Source organism: Schistocerca americana, chromosome 4 (genome assembly GCF_021461395.2).
Source record: "Schistocerca americana isolate TAMUIC-IGC-003095 chromosome 4, iqSchAmer2.1, whole genome shotgun sequence".
Lineage (NCBI taxonomy): Eukaryota > Metazoa > Arthropoda > Insecta > Orthoptera > Acrididae > Schistocerca > Schistocerca americana.
Window position 1 is genome coordinate 607,474,504 of NC_060122.1, and position 19,462 is coordinate 607,493,965.

General features: G+C 37.6%; 1 long non-coding RNA gene across 1 annotated transcript in view; it reads right to left on the minus strand.

Annotated features, from left to right (window-relative positions):
* The window catches only part of LOC124613971, a 76,672-nt gene extending 69,832 nt beyond the window's left edge, over positions 1 to 6,840 (minus strand). Inside the window, exon 1 of the long non-coding RNA XR_006979668.1 lies at positions 6,750 to 6,840. This is a non-coding gene — a long non-coding RNA (uncharacterized LOC124613971). The remainder of the gene's footprint in view (positions 1 to 6,749) is intronic.
* Positions 6,841 to 19,462: the final 12,622 nt, after the last annotated feature.

Below are 19,462 nucleotides of genomic sequence, written 5' to 3' on the forward strand. Positions count from 1 at the left end.
CAGTACCAAAGTTACCATACGGTGTGCAATGACATGTCATGGCTCTTACTGCATTGAAGATGAACACACTTATGGCACAGACAAACACAAGCAGTAAGTCAAAACTGTTACAGATGTTTCTAATTACAAGACTCCACACATTTCCAAACCTTGATATTTAGCACACATGGTTTCAACAGGTTGAGGCCACCCTGCAGAATGCCAGTCTAGGTCAGCAATAAAACATTTGTATGGTGATAATAATGTACAGAAAGTCCTGGCTGAAAATTATTAATTATTTAGGAAGAAAAGAGACAACTCACTGAAAGGCAGAAGTGCTGCATCATCGTTAAGTACACACGTAAAAGGTACAGAGCTTGGTTAGCTTTCAGAATGCACTTTCTTTTTGTAGTTGTAGGGGACACACACACACACACACACACACACGTGTCTCCCTACATTGTGATCAGTCAACTGCCAGTTTTTTACTGGCCCACGATGAGTGCACTGGGGTGAGGTGGGGCTTGAGGGATAGACAGAAGCAGGAAGCAGGGAAAGGTGGGGGAGGGGATGTCTAACGGCTTGTGGGAGAATGGGGAACAGCCTGTGTGCTAGCTAAGGGTGCAGGTGGAGGTGTAAGTGGCAGATGGCTGGGCGTTTGATTTCGCAGACTAGGGTATAACATAACAGCATACAACTAGCTGATGTGAGGACACAAATTGGGCAGGATTGCTCTGCACAGTGCTTTACATACTGGTATGACTACCAACCAGTTACCATCTAAAACGAATGGCCACTGCCAAAATGTTGCTTAAAAACAAGGTGGACTATCCAGTGGCACAACATGCAGAAGGCACACCATGTGAGATTTCAATGCCTGCTCCACAACCCATGCCATCTGGATCCTCCCCACCACAATCAGCTTTCCTGAGCTGCACAGATGGGAGCTATCCTGACATCACATCCTTTGCTCCCGTAGCCTTCTTGGCCTAAATCTAAGGTATTTTGCTGCTACCCCTGCCCTCCTCCCCTACCTGATAGATAGATAGATAGATATAGAGAGAGAGAGAGAGAGAGAGAGAGAGAGAGAGAGAGAGAGAGAGAGAGGGGGGGGGGGGGGGAGGAGGAAGGGTTCTTTTTTTATGAGGCTATCTGCAGAGTATTACGTACCAGGCTAAATTAAGAACCTTAGCTCAGCTAAAGATACAGAGTTGTGAGGAAATCAACATTCTAGCTGAAATATTATGCTGCACTATGCAAAATTTATGCAATAAAAAATTGTACAAAAATGAGCATTTGACTTACCTAATTTTTAAAAGTGGTGTTTCACGCATTTTGCAGTCATGTTCAACATATTTTAAAAATAAAGTTTTGTTACATTCCTTCATGTTTTCCTAACTTATTTCCAAACAGTTGTAATATTGTACATCAGTTGTCGGGATATAATATCAATCTGCTGCCATTTGTTACACACTGCTTCTTTGGTGGGAGCGATGCTCTGGCCTTTGATGTGCTTTCACATCCAAACCTAACTGTCTATCTCTAACAAACATAATTGTTGTTATTACTGTGTCCTATTCGAGTGTGCATTGGAAAGTAAACACTGTGATTACTTCCCAATCTTGTACCAAAACAAAATGGAATCAAATTTATCTATTCTTAAAATAAAAGAATTTTGTTACATGTTTTTAAAGGTATAACCACAACACACAAATCAGAAAAAAATCTTCTACACATTTACACAGTAATCTAATACGAAACTTGATTACAAACTTTTTTGGTGCATGTAAGGAACATAAGGTTGTCTATAAGAGAAACATTGCTACCTCAAATCAATTCCACATTATTTGAACTACTGCCCCCCCCCCCCCCCCCCCCCCCATGACTTGCTGACCACGATCAAGAGTGAAAGTTTCACAGGAAATTGCAGTCATTCAAAGTTAAACAAGGGAGCCATCAGAACAAATGCTATCTGCAAGATTATAATTATTCCACCCAGCACTAGTCCTCTTCAAATGGTTTTCCCATGTATATTGGCTACAATCCTTTACATACAGCCTCTACTGATGGAAAGTGGCAGTGTGCTAAAATTCTGTAACAAAATAATTAAAGATCTCTCTTTAATCAAAAGATGGCATGTGAAATCAAGCAGGATCTAGGGAATCTAGGAACCAGATAGATAACATCAGGATCTACTATGGCGTCGAGAGGCTTGTATTAACCAGCACTTACTGCGACAGCAAGTATTTATTGTTTATTTTGCAAATCCATACTACTACAAGCATTTCCTGTTTTTCTTCATTGTCTTTCTTATCTGTGTTATCTGATTGCACTTGATCAGCTGCATTTACTTAAAAAGCTGGTATAAACATAAGAAAAAACAAATGTAAAATCTGAGGGACTAGGAGCACATGAGATACACACATTTCCTGAGGCAAATTGTGTATATGACTGCCAAAATTAAATAAATTATGTGAGTTACTATCAAAGCATTTTACATTTTTCCTAACAGCCAGTTAGTCTGCATACAGTTGTAGGCATGGCTACAGATTGTAGTACCCCTGCATTATTTTTTATAATATATTAAAAATACTTATACGCCTAGCATACTAAAGGATACTTTGGTACAACATACACGATACACACAGAATAAATGCTCATTATAAAACAAGGATATGTGAGTAATTTCAGTGACATTAATATAACAATCCAAAAAAATAGGTACATATGAAATACAATTAAAATACCAAAACATGTACAAGAAATTATTCACAGCCACTTTTAACAAAGCCCTCACAGTCAATGTGCACAAAATTAATCATTTCCTTCTGTTGTGTCTCTTGAAGAATGTTCTTCCTGGCCAAGACTATTGCTGCTGTACCATTGTGCTGCATTTTTTCTGTCTTCCTTGTCTCTTCTTTGACCACATCCTCTTATTTCTCCACTCCCTCTTCTTACACCCATAAGGCTTTAATTGAAAAGAACTTCCCTGTTTTCATTTCCGCAAGGGAGAGCTTTCTGCTAAACTGCTTCCATCCTGTCTTGGGGAGCAAATACATGTTTAAAGTGTTTATTTGCCTTTTCATAGACCAAAATCTTTAATACATTCCATATACGTATGCCAGTTTCCAGGACCCTAGGCTCCATTTCGTCAATATGCTGATTTTGTCTCAAGATGCACAAGTTAAACTTCAAAACTTGGCCTATTTACACCTGCACTAAATATTACTATAAGTATACAGAGGGGCCCAGAAAAATACAGATACTCTTTGTTAGTTAACATCTTCGGAACAAAATGACATGCCACTGCAATTCTGTGTGGCAGCGTAGTCCACTGTGTTCTCAACAAATCTTGGCACCCTTTTTCCAGCAGATGACACTGCAGCAATGAATGAAGTACAACTGTCATTTGAGCAATGCAAAGCTGCATTGAAGTGGTACTGGAAGTATGAAAACGTGATGGAGGTACAACGGCAATGGCATGTTGTGTACAGAACTCAGCCACCAACACGTACAACAATGTATCGTATTTGGGATTAATATGAAGCTGACGGTACTGTTCAGGATGTTCATAAGGAAAAGTCTGGTTGACCAAAAACATCAACAAATCTAGCTTCCAGTGTCGCTGTGTTACAATATTTTACTGGGTCACCTCAAAACTCTGCGAAACAGGGTGCATGGGAAAGCGGGGTAAGCCCATCAAGTGCGCAATGAATTCTGAAGGATGCACAGAGGGAAGTGTACATTCCACGATCACTACACATTATGGACGAGGACAACCCAGATCAAAGGATGGAGTATGGCGAGTGGTTTGAAGGCATGCTTCAAGAGGATGAACGGTTTGCAGGCATGGTTGTCTGCTCTCACAACATGCAATTCAAATTGAATGGTACTGTAAACCACCAAACTGTGTGTGAATGGGCTCCTGAAAAGCCTCACGTTCATGTGGACAAAAATGTTAATCTAACTGGTGTTAAGATGTGGTCTGTCATTGTGCAGTTTGATTGGCCAATTCTTCTTTGACGGTACTGTAACTGGTGGGGTGTACTTTCAATCGCTGGAAATATCGATTTTACCTGCCATCCGAGCAGTGTTTGGAGACAAAACATTTTATCAACAACAAGATGTCACTCTGCCTGACTTCTACAGAGACGTCTGACCCTACTCGGATGAAACTTTACCTGGATGATGGATACGTTGGAGCTATTGAGTACCATCACGGTCTCCAGACCTTACACCTCTTGACTTCTACCTATGTGTGATCCTGAAAAATGAAGTTTATCAACAGAAGCCAACTACAATGAAAGAACTACAAGAAACCATCAAGGCGTCTGGTGCAGCTATCACACCAGCAACACTGACAGCTGTAATTCGGAAAACAGTTCAGCGGCATCGACACTGTTTGGCTTTTAATGGGGGTCACTCTGAACACACAAAATAACCTACTCAATAGCCCCCCCCCCCCTACCCTGCAAGAATTGTAAGAAGAGTATCTCATTCTGTTCCATTAATATTAACTACCAAAGAGTATCTACATTTTTCTCTGTACACGTTCAACTACTGCTGTAACAAAAAAAAACTGAACCTTCATTAAACATTGCAGCAATTCTCCTTCTGCCATTTCACTTACGTGCTGTGTTCTAAATATAGCCCAGGTATTGGTTTGGAGATAAAACTTTATTGTCACGGAGAATGGTACTATGTGGGAAATTACTTTTATTTCCTCTACTCTGGAAGAATCCACACTTTCGCTTTCCAAATGTGCATTTGCATTAGATTCTTGTGAAATGCCACTTGTACACTCACCTCCTCAATTATGAATGTAACAAAATCCAAAATGCAATTTATCACTGTAAAATAAAATAGTTAACTGAAAGAACAAAATTAATCTGTTACATTCATTAAAACATGATACACTGCACATTTGCCAAATCTGCTTCATTTAAATTCTAGTATCTACGACTCTACCTTCTGGTCAAATTTTCTCGAACAGAACTGGGTTACAGGATACAGGTAAACTTGCAGTAATAAGTATACAAATACAATATAGCTGAGGTACCTTGTTCCTACAGCCTCCAATCACACGTTATAAGTCTAGTTTCATGCATGAATGTATATGAGAATAATTTTATGATATAATGGTATGTAAAGATGATATTTTGTATGTTTAGTACCCCCTAGAAATTTGCACAGAATCCTATTTATTTCTAAGGATTTTCAGAAGATTCCACCATAGTCCATTCACCAATTAATCTCCAACCCCCCCCCCCCCCCTATGGCACCATTATTTTTGCACTTTTACCCCCATTCAACTACCAATTGTTAATGCTTCCAGTTGTAGATCTCTTACCATCATCCCTAAGGTACTGTGTACTTACTTAAAACTGCTCCACGCTACCCGGATATGCACATAAATAACTAGTATCTGTTGCATGAATACTATTACAGCACACACTAACACTTAAAATGTTGATGGCACCTTTTGCACAAACTAGCAATGGCATGGCAGTAAATAAAGATAAAAATTTACGCAGTGAGAGAATGCACTACAGAAACCTTCTAGGTGAACGAACATGCAGCACTCAAGAACATAAACGGAACTCGCAAGTCACTCGAATGATTGCCAACAGATTGTCAATGGCTACGCCAAGAATGTCGCCAATAACCCTACAATGTTTTAGTGCTAAGTAACGTTTCCTGACTTCTCAACAATAAGCTCTTTGGGGGTCACACTTTTGTAGGAGGAGTAACACACAATCCACATAACAGAAGACAAACATAATTTCAAAAAAAGAATATTTTTGTAACACTGTAACGAAATCTTTTTTCAGTGCAACAAAATAACCTGATTTACACAAAGATATATCAAGATGAAATGTGTTTCTTGACCTCTAAAAATACTGTAACATAACGGGCCCAATTTACATAAAATGGTTAAAAATAGAAGCAACAATCACTGTTCTTCACTCCCAGCTGATGTTTTTGAGTAATGCTGTAACGCTTGCTGCATAACGTCGGCACAAAACCCCGACTCAGGTATCTGAAAACAAACAACACCTAATCTTGACACCGCTTTTATGTTTCTTATATCGTCGTCCAGAAAGAGCATTTTGTTAAACTCAGTGTTGGTCTTCAGTCGTAGCTGGTTAAAATGTTTCGATTTTGAGGTGGGGTAAATTTCTGTGTATGTAAAATACTTTGCAATGTCAAACAGATGAATAAGCTGATACGCGCCCGCAACATCCTCTATTCTGGATGCAACCGCTAGCGTAATATTTCTCTCGAAAAGTTTTTCTAAAATTTCTTTAACACCAGGAAAAACATCAACTACAACACCCGACGCGTCAACAATCTTCCTATTCGTCTGTCGGAATGGGCTCCGAACATTTTTATCGACTCTAAATGGCCACAAGGTTAAGTCCAAATCGAAAACAATTAGGGATGGCATCAACATATTCATGTCAAGCGAATTTCGAAACATATGAAACAACACATCTGAGAATAAACATCTAGTACTACAAAAAACGTAAAGTGTAGAACTATAATTCGTTCTGCATTAGGGATCGATATTTCACTTCCAACATCCACGGCATGATATCGATTAACGGCGGGCTCCCACAAGCAAGAATTTCGTGCACCTGTAGCCCCCCCTCCACCATCAACCCTTCCGGCCAGCGCTACGCTAATATACACATTGCGTTTCTACATGTCGAAGATGGATATGCTACTTATGCGAGTTTCAAGATAGCGACAAGTGAAATTATTCTTACCGGAATTTAGCAGCTATTAGCCAAAGTGCTAATGAACAAAACAGCCACGGGAATGCCCGGTGTGAAAATGGGCATCTAGTAGCAGTCGCTTAGGAACATCCAATACGTTAATAAGGGAGCTACTGAACAAGGATGACTTTTCGTTCGAAAATCATTTTCCAATCATTATAATCAATTTTGAATTTTTTGAGCCATAGTTCTGGCTCTATACAAAAGTCTAACACAAGTACAGTATGTAAGACACCATGCCAGCTTATATCTAATTACAAATTCCGTAACACTGACGTACCTGGCAATTGGAGTCACTACAATTCATGTATTACATTCCGAAGAGCACTGTCTCTACATTTTTATGTTGTCCACAATACATTGAAGGTAGATCGGAAAGCATTATTTTTTATATTCATGTTTAGTCAAGGTTCTGGTAGGCCACAGGTGCTGTAAATGTGTGTTTGTTTTACTCGTGCAGCACACAGTTTTGTAACAAACTTAGTATTACTGGGCAGAACAGTCCATTACTCAATGACAGCGCCAGTAGGAACACTGCTATGTTTGCACAGGATTTTAATAAGAGCCAAGAGTAGTTGTAAATCTATAGACAAAAATAAATTCTCATTTCACAGTAATAATTACACTCAGCGACCAGGAAGCACCTTCACATATATAATTTAATAAATGAAAAATACCTTCACATTATTGACTGTTCTGCAGTAATATGATTCGCAACAAGTTTGCACTGTGAATTACAACACTTTTATTTAATCCATTCATCACTTCAAACGATGTTGTGTTACTCTCTTACAAATAAAAGAGTGTAACGAATTCCAGAATGCTACAAAGATGTTCCTATTGAATTTCTTAAGAGCATTTTGTCATTTAATAAAGTATTTATTTACTTAGTTGAAGCCCTTTATTTTGGTATGACACTGACTTTTCAAGCACATAAGCAAACGAGTCTGACGAACGAACCAGAGCAGAATGAGTGCAGATCCACCTATAGGAAGTAGCTGGAGCTCTTAGGCAGTGTTGGGGGAAGCGACATTGTGTAAGAAAGTAAAACGACTTGCAACTTTCGTAACTTACACATAAGTTGTCATGACAGTGTGCAAGTAGTGTGCTTCCTCAACGTACTCTACTTATGGGAGTGACAATGAGGGGTTGCACATATAAGTAATTCATACCTATGCACACCCTGCTTAACACATTGACTGCCACATGACACCCTAGGGCACAATGCAGATCCTCACACAAGATTGTTCCCACAACATGCCTGACGCTGTGTGCCTGCCAGCGGTTGCTCACTCCACCCTGCTTAGTGCAATATGTGCATTAATTTATGTTTCTTCATTGAATTCAGGTGCAATATCTTGTTCAACGTTTTGAATTTACTTTTTTTGTTACATTACCTTCAATGGAGACATTATTACCAATGCTTTGAAATTTCAACACCACTCTACACCCGTATTAAATTTAACTGTTAATTTATACTTTAGTATGAACGGTGGGGTTTGGTTCATCATAGAACAAGAACATAAATGGTTCTAGCTCAAACGGGTCCACCACTGTCAACTAGTGGGATGCCGATGAAAAATTACTGAGGGTGTACAAAGAATCAGATTCTGACATTTGCATTATCTGTGTTATCAGATGAAGACTATGAGTTTGTGGACACGACTGATAGCGACAGTAGTGCTGATGACAACGATTGTGTTCATAATGATGAAGGCAATGGACAGCAAGAAATCTTAGGCAAGTAGAACTGTAAGAACCATAACTGCGACCAAGCCTAAACCAATAATACCTTTCCATCCCAAGAACACATTCACAATATGTGTTTCATCAACAAGCCTTGTGTGACTATGATTTTATTACAAACTGACCTTCCAAAGACATACTGTACCAATGAGAGCAGAGCATGTGGCCGCCAGCAGGCATATAGCATCAGACTCTGCTGTGTCTCCCCATGGCCTTGTGGCAGTCATTGTGTTAATGTACTGGAAGTACTGAATAGTGCAGGAAAAAAAGAATTATATTGCCCAAGTTTTACTGAAGTAAATAACCTACACAGAGGTTGTCTACCTGCTGCAAACATGGCGGACTCTGCTGTACTGCTGACTGTACCAATAGATGTCTCTGTGGCCATAGTACTGTGAGTCTACACTGCAGCAGCCATTCTAGCAAACGAATTAAAGCAGCAGTTCATTACACCTTCAGTTTTATTTATTTATGTATGTCATCTAGGGGTCAACTCACAATGATATAGGAGTACTCACAACTATATAGCAGAAAGCAGTAACTCAAAATACACAAGTTCTTCAGAGATTTTTGCACAGACTTCTAGCACTTGTGGAGGGGAATAAGGTAGATAATATTTTGAATTCGAACCTGTGTTCAGAAACGTACCATTTCCATGCTACAATCATTTGAAAACATGTTGGTAATGCGACAACTTTTACAAGTTATTGATTATGCATGACCCAGTACATAACTTGTTTTACAGTTACACTCATTAATAACCAAAGAAATTGCTCACGTACTCGTAGACGTGTTATCTTCAATGTGATGCAGTATGGCCTCATCCAATCCTGCTGTGCAGCGTCTCCTTGAAGCACCATAGTCATGCCTGCCGATGGTGAAGGCACCCTTTCTCGAAGCCATTGAGTAATTGTGTCAAAAAGAATTTGCTGTGGAATTGGACATTGTGGAGAATGATTCTGATAAAGGTGATGAGTTGCTCTTTCATCACCATGAAATTGGCGGTTCAGAAGTATCATGGCGCTGTATTCCGCAAACGTGTACACAACCATGTTGCTCTGAATCCCAGAGACATGTGAATGTGGCTCGAACCAGGTCAGAGAGACGTCAAATGACATCAATCAATCTGACTTAAGCACTCCCCATCATGACTACACTGTTTCATACCTACCCAGCACACATGTTTCGAAATGGCTGTATCTCAGAAACTGTATATTTCAGGACGTTGGTTTATATTCAAAATAGTGTGTACTTCATCTCCTCTGGAAGTCCTAGAAGTTTGTAATGAGGAGTTCTGAATGCCTTGCATACATAGAATACTTTGGCAAGTTCTATAAGGAAGGGAACTGTAATTTTGGAATGTGTTACTGGCTTTTCTTCCTTTGTAAGTGACGACCTGCCAACGTCATACTTGTGATTTAGAAATGCTTTATAAGAAGTAACAACACGCATTCCAGTGTTACTATACTAAGCGGATGTGATTTACTGTGGCCCAGTGGGTCACTCTGTAAGTGCTGCCATAGTACACTCAAGGTCTGGAGTTTAAACCAACCATGTGGCTGAAATTTTCTTTACTCATCACCTGCCTCACTTCTGGCATTGATTTGTTATCGCAAAAAAATTCCAAGCTATACTGTAGTACGAATTCCACGTTAAATCGTTATAAAGTCGAACAAAAGCAAGGGATTTGCCAGAGGTAACAACAGGGCCATTCTGGTGATCACAGTATTTATAGTATTTATTTTTTACAGTTTCCTCTTAATGTGTAGCCAAACTCTACGAACTACAGTAAAGGGCACCTTCCAGTGTACCACAAATTATATTTCTTCCAAATCATTTGCCTATAGAACATGAAAAAATTAATGCTTCAGTGACGTCTTAAGTGTGTTATTTATTCTAATCTTATCTCAACAATAGCTACAGGAGCGATAAACAGGGGCTGTAAAATATCTCCTCCATGCCTGCCAGCCAAGATTTTGAAGAAATCAATTACGTTAAACCCAACTCGCACTTTGCTCATATGAAATTCTGAAATTGTGATCTAGGTAGTCCAGCAAATGCAATATTTCTCGATTTCCGAAAAGCATTTGACTCAGTACCACCCCTATGCTTCATATCAAAAGTACAATTGTATGGGATAGGAAGCGAAATTTGTGATAGGACTGAGGAATTCTTGGTATGGAGGGAGCAGCAAGTTACTTGGGTGGAGACTCATCGGCACATGTATAGGTAACTTCAGGTATACCCCATGGAAGCATGATGGATCCCTTGTTATTCATGTTATATAGTAATGGCCTTACAGACAATATTAATACTAACATCAGACATTTTGCAGATGACGCAGTTACCTACTGTATAATGAAGTAGAGTTTCAAAGAAGCTGCACACATATTCAGTCAGATTTTGATAAGATTTCAAAGTGGTGCGAAGATTGGCAACTTGCTTGAAGTGCTGAGAAAAATAAAAACGAAAAAATTTAGTATCATATGACTGTGAGTCACAACTGGAATTGGTAAACTTATGCTAATAAAAGGTAATGTAAACATTGTCAACTTGCTTCGAATGTTGAGAAATGAAAAAACGAAACAACATATCCTATGAGTATAATATCAATCTGTCGCAATTGGAATCAGCATCCTCATACAAATAACCCAAGTGCAGCACTTTGTAGGGAATGAAATTAAACGATCACATAGGCTCAGTCATGGGTAAAGCAAGTAGCAGACTTTAGTTTATTAGTAAAATATCAGGCAAATGCAATCAACCTACAAAGGATATTGCTTACAAATCACTCGTGCAACCCATCCTAGAACACTGCCCAAGTTTGTGGGAACCATACCAAATAGGAGTGAAGGGGGATATTGAATGTACACAAAGAAGGGCAGCACAAATGCTCACAGGTTCGTTTGACCTGTGGGAGAGTATCACAGAGATGTCAAAAGACCTGAAATGGCAGATCCTTGAAGATGGACGTAAATTACCATGGGAAGGCTAACTTACAAACTTTCAAAAACCTGCTTTGAATGATGATTTGTATTTGTATTTATTTATTTATCCTGTGGATCACATATTGTACAAAGTACACATGATATAGGACAAGTCATTTTTCTTAACAAATACGTAGTTTGGAGAAAAAAAGGCAATGGAATGCCATTTAAAAAAATGTACACAAAATTGTTCATTGATGAATATAGTAACTTCACATACAGAGAATACAAACAATTAACATGGGGAACTAAGAAACATGTAGGCAATGTAGTGCTACTTTAAATTTACACAAATAATCACTGAGATTACAGAATAGTGAAAATGTCAACTGGAAACACAACAGAAGGACAATGTCATTTAAAAACTACATTAAACATGAAATTAACGTTGAGATTTCACAGACAATTAAGTTTTAATACTAATAGAATGTGTACTTGTACATTCAAAAAGCGAGTTAAAAAATTTTGGGAAGTGAAACTGAAACATAGTTGTTGTTATTGTTGTTGTGGTCTTCAGTCCTGAGACTGGTTTGATGCAGCTCTCCATGCTACTCTATCCTGTGCAAGCTTTTTCATCTCCCAGTACCTACTGCAACCTACATCCTTCTGAATCTGCTTAGTGTATTCATCTCTTGGTCTCCCTCTACGATTTTTACCCTCCACACTGCCCTCCAATGCTAAATTTGTGATCCCTTGATGCCTCAAAACATGTCCTACCAACCAATCCCTTCTTCTAGTCAAGTTGTGCCACAAACTTCTCTTCTCCCCAATCCTATTCAATACCTCCTCATTAGTTACGTGATCTACCCACCTTATCTTCAGCATTCTTCTGTAGCACCACATTTCGAAAGCTTCTATTCTCTTCTTGTCCAAACTGGTTATCGTCCATGTTTCACTTCCATACATGGCTACACTCCATACAAATACTTTCAGAAACGACTTCCTGACACTTAAATCTATACTCGATGTTAACAAATTTCTCTTCTTCAGAAACGATTTCCTTGCCATTGCCAGTCTACATTTCATATCCTCTCTACTTCGACCATCATCAGTTATTTTACTCCCTAAATAGCAAAACTCCTTTACTGCTTTCAGTGTCTCATTTCCTAATCTAATTCCCTCAGCATCACCCGATTTAATTTGACTACATTCCATTATCCTCGTTTTGCTTTTGTTGATGTTCATCTTATATCCTCCTTTCAAGACACTGTCCATTCCGTTCAACTGCTCTTCCAAGTCCTTTGCTGTCTCTGACAGAATTACAATATCATCGGCGAACCTCAAAGTTTTTACTTCTTCTCCATGAATTTTAATACCTACTCCGAATTTTTCTTTTGTTTCCTTTACTGCTTGCTCAATATACAGATTGAAGAACATCGGGGAGAGGCTACAACCCTGTCTCACTCCTTTCCCAATCCCTGCTTCCCTTTCATGCCCCTCGACTCTTATAACTGCCATCTGGTTTCTGTACAAATTGTAAATAGCTTTTCGCTCCCTGTATTTTACCCCTGCCACCTTCAAAATTTGAAAGAGAGTATTCCAGTTAACGTTGTCAAAAGCTTTCTCTAAGTCTACAAATGATAGAAACGTAGGTTTGCCTTTTCTTAATCTTTCTTCTAAGATAAGTCGTAAGGTTAGTATTGCCTCACGTGTTCCAACATTTCTACGGAATCCAAACTGATCTTCCCCGAGGTCCGCTTCTACCAGTTTTTCCATTCGTCTGTAAAGAATTCGCGTTAGTACTTTGCAGCTGTGACTTATTAAACTGATAGTACGGTAATTTTCACATCTGTCAACACCTGCTTTCTTTGGGATTGGAATTATTATATTCTTCTTGAAGTCTGAGGGTATTTCGCCTGTCTCATACATCTTGCTCACCAGATGGTAGAGTTTTCTCATGACTGGCTCTCCCAAGGCCATCAGTAGTTCTAATGGACTGTTGTCTACTCCCGGGGCCTTGTTTCGACTCAGGTCTTTCAGTGCTCTGTCAAACTCTTCACATAGTTGTGTATAGTAGAAATTAGGTTATTATTTTGCCTACAGAATGTTTTACTCTAATCACAGTATTTTACAAAGGAACTTTATAATTTTTCATTTCCAGGAATTCTTGTACTGAATAGAGGCAGTGCTTTGTCAGAAATGCCTTCAGTTTATTTTTAAATATTGGATCTGGAGCAGTTTTTATTTGTTCTGGAATTTTATCATGTAATACAACACCCAGATGAGTTATATATTTTTGGTGTGATGATGTCCTTGAAAAAATCTGATGGATATTAGATTGCCCTCTGGTATAATGAGCGTGTATATCATTGTTTTGGATTAATTTGCCTGTTCTTGAGAGGTATTCCCTGGTGAATAGGATTGTTTCTTGAATGAATAGGGATGGGATGCTTAGAACATTAAGTTTTATAAATTGACATTTACAGGATTCCAGCTTTTTGAGGCCACTTATTATCCTCAGTGCTCTTTTTTGTAGTTTAAATATATTTGTGCTGTGAGTTGAATTTCCCCAAAAGATGATTCCATAGCGGAGCAATGAGTGGAACTGTGCATGGTATGCTTGCATTAGTGTAGATTTACTTGTAGTAGATTTTAGTATTCTTAGTCCATAGCACAATGATGAGAGTTTCTTTGATAAGTTGTTTATATGTGTGTCCCATTTTAAATTTTGTTGGACCCATAGACCCAAAAATTTTGTTGCGTTTACATTTTCAATTTTATCATTATTTAACTTTACTTGGATAGTTTTTTGATTGGATGTGGGAATTAGATGGAAGTTGATACATACAGTTTTCCCACTATTAACAATTAGGCCATTTTTGTTAAACCACTCAGAAAGTTTTTTCATAGAGTTATCAGATATTGTCTGAAGGGATTCAGGGCTAGATCCAGTCAACACTATGCTTGTATCATCAGCAAACAGGATAGTTTTTTGTGGGCTCATACGTTCAACAAGATCATCTATGTAAATGAGGAAAAGTAATGGCCCTAGAACAGAACCCTGGGGAACACCATATCTTATTGTTCTTTCCTCCGAGAGGAAATCTGTGTTATTTATTTTATTCTGTACATTAATATCGTATTGAAGTGATACCTTCTGTCTGCGGTTTTGTAGGTAAGAGCATAGCCAGTTGTGAGCCACACCTCTTATTCCTCTTCTTTCCAATTTAGCAAGCAGTATTTTATGATCTAGTACGTCAAAGGCCTTAGAGAGATCTAAGAAGATACCTGCAGCTATATTATGTTGGTCAATTGATTTCAGTATGTGGTCCAACAGTTCAAAAATTGCTGTCTGGGTGGATAAAGATTTACTAAAACCATGTTGTTGAATGCTGATTGGTGCGTGGTTTTTTATGAAATTTATAAGCCTGTCATAAAAAAGTTTTTCCAGGATTTTTGAAAAGATGCTTAATATGGATAATGGTCTATAATTGGATACTAAATCAGGGGAACATTTCTTTAGTAATGGTGAGACTTTAGCTATTTTGAGAGCATCTGGAAAAATGCCAGTTTTTAATGATTGGTTGTAGATGGTTGATAATGGCTTTACTATATGGGGAGCACACTCCTTTAATATGAGGTCAGGTACTTCATCATAGCCACTAGAGATTTTATTGGGTAACAATTTTATTATGTTCCCAATTTCATCAGGGTTTGTTTCATAAACAAACATTGTAGCATTAGTGCTGTTTGACGTATTGGTGGAATTGAAGAACGATACCTTGCAGTTTGCCTGAATGAGATCTTCTGCTAGTGAGGTGAAATATTCATTGAACTTGTTTACAACTGCGTATGGATCTGTGACCTTAGAGTCATTAAGTGTTAGAGAAATGTTTTCCTTTTTAGGTGTTGAACTACAAGTTTCTTTTTTAATAACTTTCCACATAGCTTTCATTTTGTTTGAAGAGTTTCTTATGAAATTGTCATTCCATAAAAGTTTTGCCTGTCTAATCACTCTAAGATAAGTTTTTTTGTAGGCTTCACAATAGTAAGAAAATTCTTCAGTGACTATGAATTTTTTGGAGGAATATTGGAGAAATCTGTTTCTCTCACTAGAAATTTTGATTCCTTTTGTTACCCACGACTTTCTATTTTGATTGCTTGAAGTTTTTGTTTCGAAAGGAAATGCTGTATTAAAGTAATAAAGGAAGGTGTTATGGAAGCTTAAGAACATATTATCAACAGTTGTTTGCATGTAAACACTGTCCCAATTTTCCTTAGCTAATAGGAAGTTAAAAATCCTAATATTGCCATCTGAAAAGTTTCTTCTTTGAAATACTTTTTTGGGGCTGAATTTGCTATTTTCCATGTCAACGCTCAGTAGCTGAGCATCATGGTCACTGTATCCCATGCTCAGTACTTCGCCAGTGAATTTGTAACCAGTATCAGTTATGAAGATTTGATCAATTATTGAATCAGTATGCTCTGTTGATCTTTTTGGAGAGTGTATTGTGGGGATCATATTAAAGGATTTGGTCATGTTTAACAAATCAAGTTTAGCATTACTGTTTTTATAAATCAATGTTAAAATCGCCACAAAGTATTATTCTCATATTTAATGAGCTGACACTATTCAGCAGAACTTCTAATTTGATCATAAAATTTGGAATATTACTACTTGGTGCTCTGTATACATTTATAATTATACAGTTTAGTTCAGGCAGCTTAACCATAGAAAGCCCAAATTCCTTATCTTCAGATAATGCAATCTGTTCATTTAGGCCTACCTCACTGAATTTTATCTAGTCCTTTACAAATATAGCAGTACCGACATGTGTGCAGAAATTCCTACAATAAAAGCTTGTTAATGAGTACCTTGGAATAGAGGTTGACTGAATTTCTTCTTTAGACAGCCAGTGTTCCGTAATACATATTACATCTGGATTTATTTGAGACTGAAGTAACACTTCCAGCATTTGAATCTTATTTCTGAATGACTGGACATTATGGTGTAATACAAGAAATGATGGACTTTGTGACTTTTCAGTTAAGGGTTTAATTAATTTCTTTTCTAAAGGTATTTCTGACACAGCACTTTGTGTGGCTTCTTGCACGCAATTTTCAGTAGCAGAGATGGTTTTGAGTGGTTGACACAGTTCTGCTTCCATCAAAGCTTCTGTTTTTGGCCTAAACCATTTTGTAATTTGTGGTTGTTTGGCGATCATGATGCTAGGAATCTACCACAACCTCCGACATATCGTTTCCATATGGATCATGAGAACAAGATCAGACTAATTACAGCATTAACAGGGGCATTTAAACAATCATTCATTCCACTCTCCATATGTGAATGGAATGAGGAAAAGCCCTGATTACTGGTACAATATAACATACATCCTGCCGTGCATTTCACAGTGGTTTTCAGAGTATCAATATATCTATCAGTATGGAATCGAAATTTGTGAGACATTTAATAGTATTTTCTCAGAATATCTGCCTTGGCTTCATTTTTCTGTGAAAATGAAGATTTGGAATATCTCAAGAGTGCTAATTTTATTTGTAATGGGTAGTTACACTTTTTTAATCAAATGATATGCAGGTTCTAAGCAATAACTACAATTTTTAGTTATCTTGGTGAGATAACTCCAATAGCAGCTAAATAAACGTCGTACAAGTCTATTATTCACACTCATACAATAAGTCTCATCCACATTTTCATACAGGAACCTGTCAGTAACATATTAAGGAGATTAATGTCAAGAAATAGTTAAACAAGAGTCGTTACTAGAAAGAAAGAAATAATTTTTCGCACAAATGTTTTTCACAGTGACATACATCTTAACAGACCGAAGCCAGGAGGAGGAAAGATAATGAAGGAAGACAGAAGAAGAAAGACAGACCTCACATCATGATGATATTGTAATTTATGCTCCTTCAACCAGATTCTGAAACACTATTGATTTAATGGCTCAGTGCATAATTATATTGGTTAAAAGTAATTTGACAAGTGCAAGAAAAAATTCTGATATGTCATTATACAGCCCCTTTTGATAGAGACAAGGAAATGATATCTACTTGACAAAAGCAAACTTAAAAGGCTTTCACTATTCCAAATGTCCGTGAGTTATAAATATCAAGTATCTTAAATAGACCAAAAGTTCAAATGAGTGCTTATCCAGTGGCAGAAATAAAGTTTCCACTATTTTCGTTATCAAACCCACATATTGTTCAGAGACTGTCTTTCTTTATGCTGAATTATTATGTTCAATAGTCTTTAGCTGAACAAAATAACAGCAGTTACAGTGAGTAATTATTACAAGGAATAGTTGCTCAATATACTTAGTTCTTCTGGTTATTTAACTCATAGCACCAAATTTCAAATGGTTTGGTTCCATCCATGATGTTTTCTTGAAATAATTTGTATAAATTCTGGTTAGTCATTTAATCATTGAAATCTTAACTACGAATTTCGGCTGGGTGGGACTGCTAATGAGAGCACTTAAGACTATGGACCAGGTGCATAGGACTGCAGACGCGATCTCATTACGTCCCAGAACCTATCATCAAAGCCAGGGCCATCCAGAGAGGTTGCTCAGAGTGGACAGGATATCTTGAGGTCGTTCAGGACAAGGTTCCATGGGGATTATGAGTACGTCTACATTTGGTGGCTCACACTGAAAAGCAGATGGACTCATAGTAGAGTAGTTGTGCACATGAAATATCTATATGTATGACAAGAAAACCTTTTGTTATGGTACAGTTAATGGATTTTTTTTTTGTCTGGTGATAATCATTATTGCTTGATCAGGATTTATTTGTAAGAAATTTTCATGAGCATAGCTTGAGGCTATAATATTGGAATATTACCCTGACAGTCTTGGCTAAAGTGGAGTTTTCATACAGCGCACAATAGACAGTTTTAAATCGTCCTCATTAGTTACACACTAAACTAGAAACAATGAAACACAGACACAATATACAGTGCCTCTGCAAATCTTTTGCACCATTTTGTCAACTTTAAAACAATTAATGTCAGTCTGTGGGATGTTAAGAATGTAGGCCTTAGAAGTAACATGCCGACAAAAACTGGGTGTGCCACAGTTCGAATCATGCCAGGCTGCAAGAGTGACAGGTGACCACATACAGTATCAATTCAGTGACCATTGTGGATGTGTATTTTGACACACGATTTTGCACAATTTGGTTCAACTCTGGATGAAGGGACGACTCCTTTTGCAACTAGTATTGCCATCTGTCTCCACAACATATCAGTACTAGTATTTCATTTTTAATTAATTTATTTGGTCCTGTTGATTACATATTATACAGCCAGTGTACAAGTAATATAGGACAAGTCAGTTGATGCAATTACAGTAGTACATTAACATTTATACGTCACATTGCACAGACATTGGTTTATTTTACAAGAACAATTACCTGCATGCAGTATCAAAGCCTGGGTTATGCCAAAAACAGTTTAAGTGATTGTTTAAAACAGTAGAATATAGACAGTGCATATTTTTATGCTACTGACATATATAAGGAAGTAAATTTTCTTCATTGTCATGGTTTGAATGAATACAAGTTTTAACTGCATTCCTTAAGAAGATGTTTAAGTGAATGCCCAAGAGAGTGGGATACATGGGAGTTCACATTTTCTCATAATGAAACAGATAAATTTACATTTTATCACCACAATTTCAATTAAACTACAAGTAACAGCATCACACTTTATCTTTAAGGGAGTGCTTTTCTTAGGCAGTTTCCCCCACCTTGTACATCATAACTCGAAGTATTCATTCATTTTATAGAAAGTTTGTCCGATGAGAAATAATTTTAGTTTCCTTTTGAAAACCTGTACATTATTTATTTCCCTTTTTATATTGTAAGTGAAACAAACTTTCGTTTTCATGTAGTTCATTCAGTAGGTGGCACAGTTACTTCACATCACCACTGATTACTGTTTCACCTTTTATTCAGCACAAACAGTCCTAGATGCACATGCCATAAATAACAGATTAGACTGGATAA